A 9,613-nucleotide genomic window follows, 5' to 3' on the forward strand; every position below is an offset into this window, starting at 1 on the left:
TCCCTTAACGTTTTGTGTTAGTGGGGTACATTCTTGTCCAGTCAACCTGAAAAAAGTCATATAACCATTCCAATGACTCTGAAGCTGTTAAATGAAGGTAAATTAAGCTAAAAAACTTGCATATTAAGCTAAAAAACCTGCATAGTGTACCTTTAATGTTTTCAATAAAAAGCAACCTATCTACAATGAACAGAGAGAGAGTTAGATACAGTATGGTGGGGAAGCAACGTAAAAAACGGGCACCAAGCTTCTTGTCAGAGGAACTTGAAGTTTTGCTGGACGAGGTGAGCTTGCACAAGGTGACACTGTTTTCCAGCGTTCGGAATAACTTGTGCAACAGCAACAAAAAAGAGCTATGGAGCGACATGGACTACGCGGCTCCGCGGCCGGCGCCGTCTTTGATTCAATACAAGGACATGTTGGATCGCTGCCATAGGCCTAGTTGGTCGCTTACTGGACACCACCATGCTTATCCATTTATAGATCTTATTTGAGGCAAATTCTTTGCCAGCTTTTAATTATCAAAAGATTGCCAATTTGAACGCTTTAATGACATTACTAAATAGCCTAGGCTAATTGCCACCATAGTTCTGATACCAATTAAAGTAAACTTCATAAATAGGCCTGCATCCATTGCGAACATATTTTATTATTACACTGGGTGAAAAGGCTCTGAATCAGGGAATATTCATAGTGATATATTTCCTGATATGTGTAATATCAGGAAATATATTGGTTGAAATGCTCCTGATATTTTAGTGCCAATTGCCATATCAGGAGCATATCAAAAGTCCTGAATGGGACTGCGACGACATGCAAGATATCCAGACTTCATATTCTCACCTGATATAATCCATGTTTCAAGTATATGACCCCGGACACCTCTTGTTCTTGTTCCCATATACCCCCTGATATGTCAAACATGGGACTACGCATATACAGCCCATATACTGCCAGGCACAGCAAATTTCGCAGGCATTTATGTGTATGCCTTTATTTACTTTTCCATAGGCTATATGCCTTTATTACTTATATCATATATTTAATGTTTTTAATTTTTAAAATTAATCATGTGATTTATGTAATGGTTTTAAACGTGAGATAACCAACACTGAGCTTATTGTGCAACTTTAACTAAAATAATATTTCATATTAATTTTACATACACTTAATTACATTATTTACTTTGAATTACACCTGTTAAATCCCAATGACTTATTTTACTTTACCATGGAAATTCATATACGACAGGCAATACAATTTGTTACATGGCCTTTATTGTATTTATCAATCAATATTCAAATCAAGATGGCTTTCTCGCCTGCAGTAGGGGGCTTACACAGTGACACTCGCCCCCTCTCAATGACCTGCCTCGAGTGAGAACAGAGACTTCTGTTTGACCTCAGTGGTTTAAACAGTCCATGGTCTGGGCGTGAAATGTCCTTTAAAACATTTTGGGCCCTTGTTCGTACTCTTCTGGTATAGATGTCCGGCAGGGTAGGGAGAGGTGCTCTGATGGTCCCTTTGGCAGTAAAAGTCAGGTGTCTGTAAAAAGAGAAAAAAAGCATATGTTATAATTGACCTTGTCCATGAATATAATGAACTCAGCTTGTGTGACAAATAAAAGCACAATAGCAGCCTAGAAGTCAGGTGCAATAGTTAGAAGTAATGGAGATATGTATTACAGTTGTGTTGATAAGTTTACATAACCTTAGCATACACATACATTTAAAAATCATCTGATCTTAATGCCTTAATTTTTTTAAAAATTAGGAGAAATCCAACCTTTAAGGAACACTTATTTATTTACTAGTGCTGCCACTAACGACTAATTTTCTAACGACTAATCTTTCGACTAATTTTTCGATTAGTCGACAAGTGTTTGCTATTTTGTTGTGTCCGTTTTATTTTGAACTCAACTAAAGGGAAATAGTAAAATATTAGATCACCCTACTTTTGTTACAGTAAGTCAACTGTTCAAAAATATTATGTATTTAAAAAAAAACACCCATTTAAAATGCTACCTTCAGATCTGATGTCAGACCTTTGATAGACTTTATTTGTATGCCAGTGTTGCCATGGACATTGGCAACTTCTTTGACCTGAGGCCCGGTCATGGCATACTTTGGGGTCATACTGTAGGGCCCACCTACATGAAATCTCCACCTCCATCAAATTATCATTATATCACATCACAGTTATTATTGTTATGCTATATTGTTATACATGCACTTCAAAGCAGCCAGTGTTTAAAGTGCCTGTTCACAAAAAGTTTGTGAAAACATGCACATCAGAGGACTGCTTTACTAATGTAAAATATAATTACAATAGTTCCATTCCTTTTGCATGGTTGCATGATAAATACTTCTCAAAACAACAGCAATTATATGGGTGTCATCGTTTTGGGATGTTTCCCTCATGCAAGCATCATACACTGGTAGGCAAATGGAAATAATAGTGATGGGGACGAGACCACCTATGCCGAGTCCGAGTCAAGACCGAGTCTTTGAAGGGTCGAGACCGAGTCTGTTGGTTTTCAAATACAGTCGAGTCCGAGTCAAGACCGAGTCTTTGAGGAAGCAAGTCCGAGTCGAGACCGAGTCCTTTAGGAGTCGAGACCAAGACCATAAAAAAATTTCAGTTTTAATATTCATAATTTAATATCACCCCAGTTAATAATTAACAGTTTGGCCTACAGACTAAGCTAGATTGGAAATTGTTTAGAGGAGCAGTCTTAACGTCTTAATATGGACTATGCTGACCTACAGACACTCACCGGCAGCAGAGCCATAGAGATAAATAAACGGCTCTGACGGCAGTATCTTTGCATTGGACCATGGGATGTCATTTTCAAATAATGCCGGTCAACATTGCATTTTATTATTATTGTTGTTATGTGTTGTCTGTTTTTTTATATGAACATAAAAAATGCGTTGGTCTCGAGGACTCGGTCTGAAATTACGAGTCCTTCGCCTCCCACTGTGGTCCGAGACCGAGTCAAGACCGAGTCTTTGAAGGAACGAGTCCGAGACGAGACCGAGAAAGCAGAAATTGGTCTCGAGACCGGACTCGAGTCCGAGACCGGACTCGAGTACTACATCACTAGGAAATAATATTGAAATATTTAATTATGCCACAAGCTTTTGGCCACGTTATTCAAATTTGACTATACAATACTCTAGATCAGTGTTTTTCAACCACTGTGCCGGGGCACACTAGTGTGCCGTGAGAGATCATCAGGTGTGCCGCAGAAAATTACCCAAATGTCACTCACTGGTCCAGAAAAGCAACTGTTGCATCAAATAATTCATAACCACATGCTCTCATTGATTGTATGACTGCACTATTTGTGGTATGCAGGCATTGTATAATGGGGGCCCCATATCCAGTATTCACAGAATCATCACATATCCAGTTTACAACAATTAAATTAGATATAGTCACCTACAAATGAATCAGAGGGCGCTTGTTTTATTGAGCAGGTCTTGCATAGAAGCCATAATAAGGCCATATCTATGTATTATTTGAAATTTTAGGCTATGGTATGTTTATTTTTTCTTCACACAGGATGTTAGTGTGCCGTGGGACATTTTAAGTGTCAAAAGTGTGCCGTGGCACAAAAATGTTTGAAAAACACTGCTCTAGATAGTGTATTATAGTCTGTGCTCTGTTTTTATGGAAGTTGCATAAATCCACATTGTTCTATTAAATGTAGTTTCATAATTAAATAGCCTTCCAATAGGTTGAATTGGAGCTTTGCTACCAACGTTATCAAGTGGTTTCAGTTTCTCTCACGTATTGAATGAACGCTCATACCACCATTTGATTGTATGCCTCTATGTTTGATGACACCAAATTAGCAAGTATTTCCTACTTTTTGCAGAAACGTTTGTTTTCTTTTTCTGTCGGTCCGCGGTTTCTTGATCAATTGTGCAGCAAATTATCAGATGAAGCCCCGGGAATTAATTTTGCTCCGCGGCTCCGGACCAGCAGTGTCCACGTTACGGCTGGTGCTGGTCCGCGCGGCCCATAGTTTGAGAAACGCTGGACTTTGAAAGGCGACAGGAGTTGAGGACTTTGCAAATGAGCCTAACATCAGCATGTTCAAAGCAAGTAGGCTTAGGGTTGCAAAGGGGCGGAACATTTCCGATAAATTTCCGGAAACTTACCGGAAACTTTCCATGGGAAGTTAAGCTGGGGAATTTTGGAAATATTCCAAATTGGAAACTTTCATGGAATTAAAGGAAATTATGGGAATGAATGGGAATTTACGGGAATTAACTGGGAGTTTTTGGTAATTCCTACTGTTTTATATACAGACATTAACATTTTGTTTCGTAATAAGCAATATGATTTGTTTGTTCGTATTTTCGTTTAGCTTAGCATACAAAGATAGCTAACATGCTAGCGGGAATCCCATTCTCTGCCTATAGTTTACTAGCCTGCTAAGCTAGCAACACTGAAACCACTGAACTGCCCAAGATACACCACGCCACTCAACAACAAAATCCAATTGGTTGGAACATTGACTGACAATCAGTTTGTTCAGTTAGAATCCCAGAAAATGGTAAAACAAATAATGACACAACATACCACCCCAACCCAACCTTATAAATTATGTAAATTATATATAAATTGGCAAGATTAATCAGACAGATTAGTCGTCCCATTACAGTTTATGCAAAATGACGTACACCCATTTGAATGAGGACAAAAGTGACGACAAGCCCATAACTGGGCAACTCTGTTTTCAAACTTCCCCCAGTTTCACACCAGTTATTTCCACATGAGAAGACATTTTCATTGGGAATTTATTTTCCCCATGCACATGAATGCATCATAGGTTTCCTTTATGTCTAGTAGCCTATGCTGATTGCTGTGTGCATGGGATTGACGCCTGTGCAGGGTAGAAATTTGACTGAAATTGCATTAAATCAGGTTGTTTTAACTAATATTATACTGCAAGATGGGGTTTTGTCCACTACATTTAGGTTCCCTGTTATAGACTAACTTGCCATATTAAAAATTCCTAGTTTATTCCCATTAATTCCCGTTAATTTCAGTATATTCCCAATTCCCATGGAAAGTTTCCAACTTTGAAAATTCCCGGAATTTTGCAACCCTAAGTAGGCTACAGGAACTTTGCGCGTCTTACCATATAGGTTACCTCACTTTATCAGTTGGCTTGAACGCTAAAAAAATATGCGTCGTGACTTATTGACCATGCAAATGACGCACACCTTGATTGTTGATATCACGAGCGGCGGCATGTTCGTTTTAACATTTTTTTGTATGAATGAATTACAGTAATGACACGCCGTTGCGTTGTCAACGTGAGACACTCTTCACCTAATTTATTTCAACTAGTGCAGTGCCCGTTCAAACATGCTATGCCTGTAGCCCAATTACATGCCTGCAGGTAGGCCTGCTTTGAAAATAGAATAGGGAAAAACATAATTCCAGGTAAGCATTCAATAATGAATAGGCCTACAGATAATATAATAATATAATAAATGTGAAGTGAGCAGAATTTAAGCATGGCTACATGTGACATTTTTTACAAATCAAAATTACATAATCCTAACAGCTGTTTTGAGTCAAGGCTATATGCTTAGCCTATTGAATAACTTGATGATAGAGAAAACAAACCATTTTGTGGAATGATGCATCATATGAAATTTGCAACGGTGTGACTCAAAAACAGCCTCTGGTGGCCTAGTGACATCACACTCTGTCTGTCACTCGTTGCTTGTCGCTGGTTATGCTTTGCATGTGTGGCATTCTGAGACGTTCTTTAATTCGGGACCATCATTGCTCGTTTCAATTTAGGACCTTGCAGTTGGAACTGTCGTTTGCTTATTCAAAGTCTAAAGACAGTCCAAAGTATCCTGGGCTATTCATATTTGTCGCTGGATATGCTTTGCATGTGTGGCATTCTGAGACGTTCTTTAATTCGGGACCATTATCGCTCGTTTCAATTTATGACCAGTTGGAATTGTCGTTTGCTTATTCAAAGTCTAAAGACAGTCCAAAGTAGCCTGGGCTATTCATATGTGACATCACAGTCTGTCTGTCACTCAGGGGCGTAGCCAGGATTATTTTATAGGGGGGGCCAGCTGGGTCCAGACTTTTTATTGGGGTGGCACTTGGGAATCAAAACTACAATATGAAAACTACTCAAAAGTTTTAAAGATTAGGATACCCTGTTTTAATAATGGCAATAAATTGTGTAAAGCCAACACTGATACACAGGTCCATTCACAGACAACCTGAACAGTTTGTTGTCCACTCCAACACATTTTCCATAAATAGGCCAATGCTATAAAAAGTACATTATGATAATGCACCTTACTTAATCAGTCATATTCAAACGATGTTAACTCAAAGAACAATAATAAATACTACAAATATGGTATGCAGATATTTAATCTTATACTGATGGTAAAACTATATTTCTTTCTGTTATCCACTCCAAGTACTTGGCTGTAAGTAGCATGGCTCTGAATTAAGACATTAACCCTTAGAACCCTAGACTGTTTTAAGGGCTTTTTCACTACCTTTAGTAAGAAGCATTTATCCTGGTAATTGTAAGTGCCATACACAAACAAGAACAATGAGCCATGAACAAAGTGAAGGGAAAAGGGTGTTTCTTTGTCGAATAAATTGGGATGCAATGTGAGTCTTGAATTGGATGCCATGTAGGAATTTGCTAGGATCTCAAAACCGGATTATGAACATGCTATGCCATAGAGAAACACATTATAGCGTTGGATTATGAACATGCTTTGCCACCACAACAACACACAAAAACGTGGGGTAAGTAAGTCGAGCTATATGAAGTTATTATTTTGATGTCACTTCGTCTGTTTTATAACCCAGAAGGATGTACTTTGTATCAAATGATAGCTCTGTGTCTCCTCTTTCATCTGACATGCGTGGCATATCTATCCGATCACGGGTTCGTGAGGGCCTAATTCAAACGAGAGTAATGGCTGTGCAGCGTTGGTTTTTGTACATGATGTTATTTTGCAGTCACGTTGTCTGTTTTTATAGCCCAGAAGGATTGATATACTTGGTACCAATGGATAGCCCTGTGCCTCCTCTTTCTTCTGATATGCCATAACTATGCGATCACGGGTTCGCCAGTAGCCTAACTCAAACGAGAGTGTGGGTGCGCAGGTGAACTAAATATGATGCAATTTGATTTAATTTCATGATTTTTTGTATTTTCATACTTGATCGCACAGACAAGTGTTTAGTCTTGTTGGAAAGCCCCACTTCTGCTCTGTCACGCAGTTAAGGTTTCATCTCGTTGCAATTACCGGAGCAATAACAAAGAACTCAGGCAACGCAGCAGTCTGCCTCTGCCTGACCAGCTATTGCAAGAACCACACGCAGTCAGCAAATTATGTTTTTATAAAGTAGCCTAGGCTAGACACTATTAGCCTACTTTTATTGGAGCCATCCGGAGATATGTGCCTAATATGCTTGCATTTCACCCGAATATTATCAAAATATTTTTGTAACAGCGTTACCGCGGCATCCGCTTATTTTTGATTAGCCTCACGCGTCAATGTCAGAGCCTACCTAACAAGAACAGCCCAACGCAGCTCACTTTGCTATGATTCGTGTCACATTTTATTAACATTAATGTTCCAAGTCATCATCAACTCACCTGTTGTCACTGAGGTTAAGTAAGTAGTAGTCTACTGTCAAGTGTTTTTAACAGATGACTTGAATTGTCCCCTGCTGCTGCTGCACTAGGCCTACTCACGATTTAATTAGAACCGTAGGCTACACTTCCTTTCAAAGTACTGTTGAAAACGGCAGCAATCTTTTTTTTTTACTTTTCACTGAACGGAGCTGGGGGGGCCAGCAGGTTGGCCAAGCTTTGACCAGTGGTGGCCGTGGCCCCCCCTGGCCACCACGTAGCTCCGCCCCTGCTGTCACTCGTTGCTTGTCGTTGGTTATGCTTTGCATTTGTGGCATTCTGAGACGTTCTTTAATTCGGGACCATTATCGCTCGTTTCAATTGAAGACCTTGCAGTTGGAAATGTCGTTTGCTTATTCAAAGTTTAAAGACAGCCCAAAGTAGCCTGGGCTATTCGAAGTGTCCGGCGAAAGCCAATGTGCTTCTTTTACCGATATATTTAACGATATCTTTTGCATTTCCTATTCAAACAACGTCAAATTTGGCACTGCACTTACTCATGCCCATAGCAAGACACCTGTCAAGTTTGAAATCAGTCTGACAAACGGTCAGCGAGATATGCGTGCCACAGACACACAGACAGACACACAGACGCTTCTTGCTTTATAGATAGATTTCCACAATACTATATTAGTCAGAGTTTGGACTAGCTCAACCTACTAGCTTAGCTCCCCCTACTTAGCTCTGCCTAAGAATGAATTGCGCTGAAAGCAGGCAGGCGCGCAGTTTTGCTGCTGGCGTTAACAGTTTGCGTGCATATCGGGGTTTAAAACTGCCAAAGTCTTAGTAGCCTGTTTAACATCCAAAGACAGTCATTGTACAAGAGTTAATAACATAGAGTTAATATAACATTACAGTGAGACGTTTGAGACCAAAAATAAATAGGCGGTCAATAGTAAAACGACTTTTCGACTAAAAAAATTGCTGTCGACTAATCGCGGCAGCACTATTATTTACGATACATTATTCATTCACAAAGAAAATTGTTGTCCTTAAAGGCTGGATTTTTCCTCATTTTTTTAAATTAAGTCATTAAGATCAATTTCCAAAAGTATCATACCTAATTGCAACACTGTCTGCAGAAGCTCTTGCCTTCTTGCTTAAACCACCTTTCTGATGCCGATCCTCCGCCATCTGACGTGCAGTGCCAGCCTCTGGCTCCAGGCTGGGACTTGCTGGATGGCACCTAAAAAAATAAAACAGCAAATGCTATACATTATGTTATTGTTGATTAAGATAAAAATCAAAGCATTAAAAAATAAGTTGGTAAGTCAATCAGATGTACCAACAAAAATGATAATTACCTTATGAAGGCACCCTTGCCACCATCACCATCAATGTTAATTCTTGATTTGTGACTTTATTTGTGAGGGTTTCAGTTTCTGTCAATAGAAAATGAGATTTAACAAAATTATGATTATGATCAGTTTGGCATATATTCAACACATTATTTACATTACCACCAACATAATGGTAAACATGGCTAAACTTCAAAATTTAAGACTATTATAAAAAGCTACAATAATGATGATTAGTTTCTGTATTAATGCATTACATTGCACATTTGTCAAACAAATTAGAGTGTGCACAGTGACATAGCCCTCATTCAAAACACACAAACACAGCATGTTGAGGGCAGCAGCCATGGCTTCCAGACATAGTCAAGTAGCGTGTAGTAGTAGCAGGACAGACCGACTTTGCCCTGGTCTGTTGATGGAGCCCACTACAGTCATAACAACAAACAGACACATGAAAAACATTTTAATCACATACAAATTTTCGTGTTACAGCTCAGGTAGTCAACGCCATCTTGGTCAGACTTTTTTGTAACTCCCGCCTCCAAACACAAAGATGCAGACCTGATTGGTTCTCGAATGGTCCTCATTTAAATAAAGTTAAACT

General features: G+C 39.1%; 1 long non-coding RNA gene across 2 annotated transcripts; it reads right to left on the bottom strand.

The window, feature by feature from the left end:
• Positions 1-1,428: 1,428 nt before the first annotated feature.
• LOC143105870 (uncharacterized) lies at positions 1,429-9,389 on the bottom strand. 2 transcript variants are annotated; one of them, XR_012983562.1, is made up of 3 exons: positions 9,335-9,389; positions 9,016-9,093; positions 1,429-1,545 (listed from the first exon to the last, which is right to left on the bottom strand). It is a non-coding gene; the product is annotated as an uncharacterized LOC143105870 (long non-coding RNA). The 2 variants fall into 2 exon arrangements; XR_012983563.1 differs by lacking the exon at positions 1,429-1,545 and adding an exon at positions 8,846-8,897 and having other exon boundaries at positions 9,335-9,367.
• Between the last annotated feature and the right edge of the window lie 224 nt (positions 9,390-9,613).

This window comes from Alosa pseudoharengus, unplaced genomic scaffold (assembly GCF_046254945.1).
Source record: "Alosa pseudoharengus isolate Yale_2024_CS ecotype anadromous, Long Island Sound unplaced genomic scaffold, YU_APseudo_1.1 YU_APseudo_1.1_scf_6, whole genome shotgun sequence".
Taxonomy (NCBI): domain Eukaryota; kingdom Metazoa; phylum Chordata; class Actinopteri; order Clupeiformes; family Clupeidae; genus Alosa; species Alosa pseudoharengus.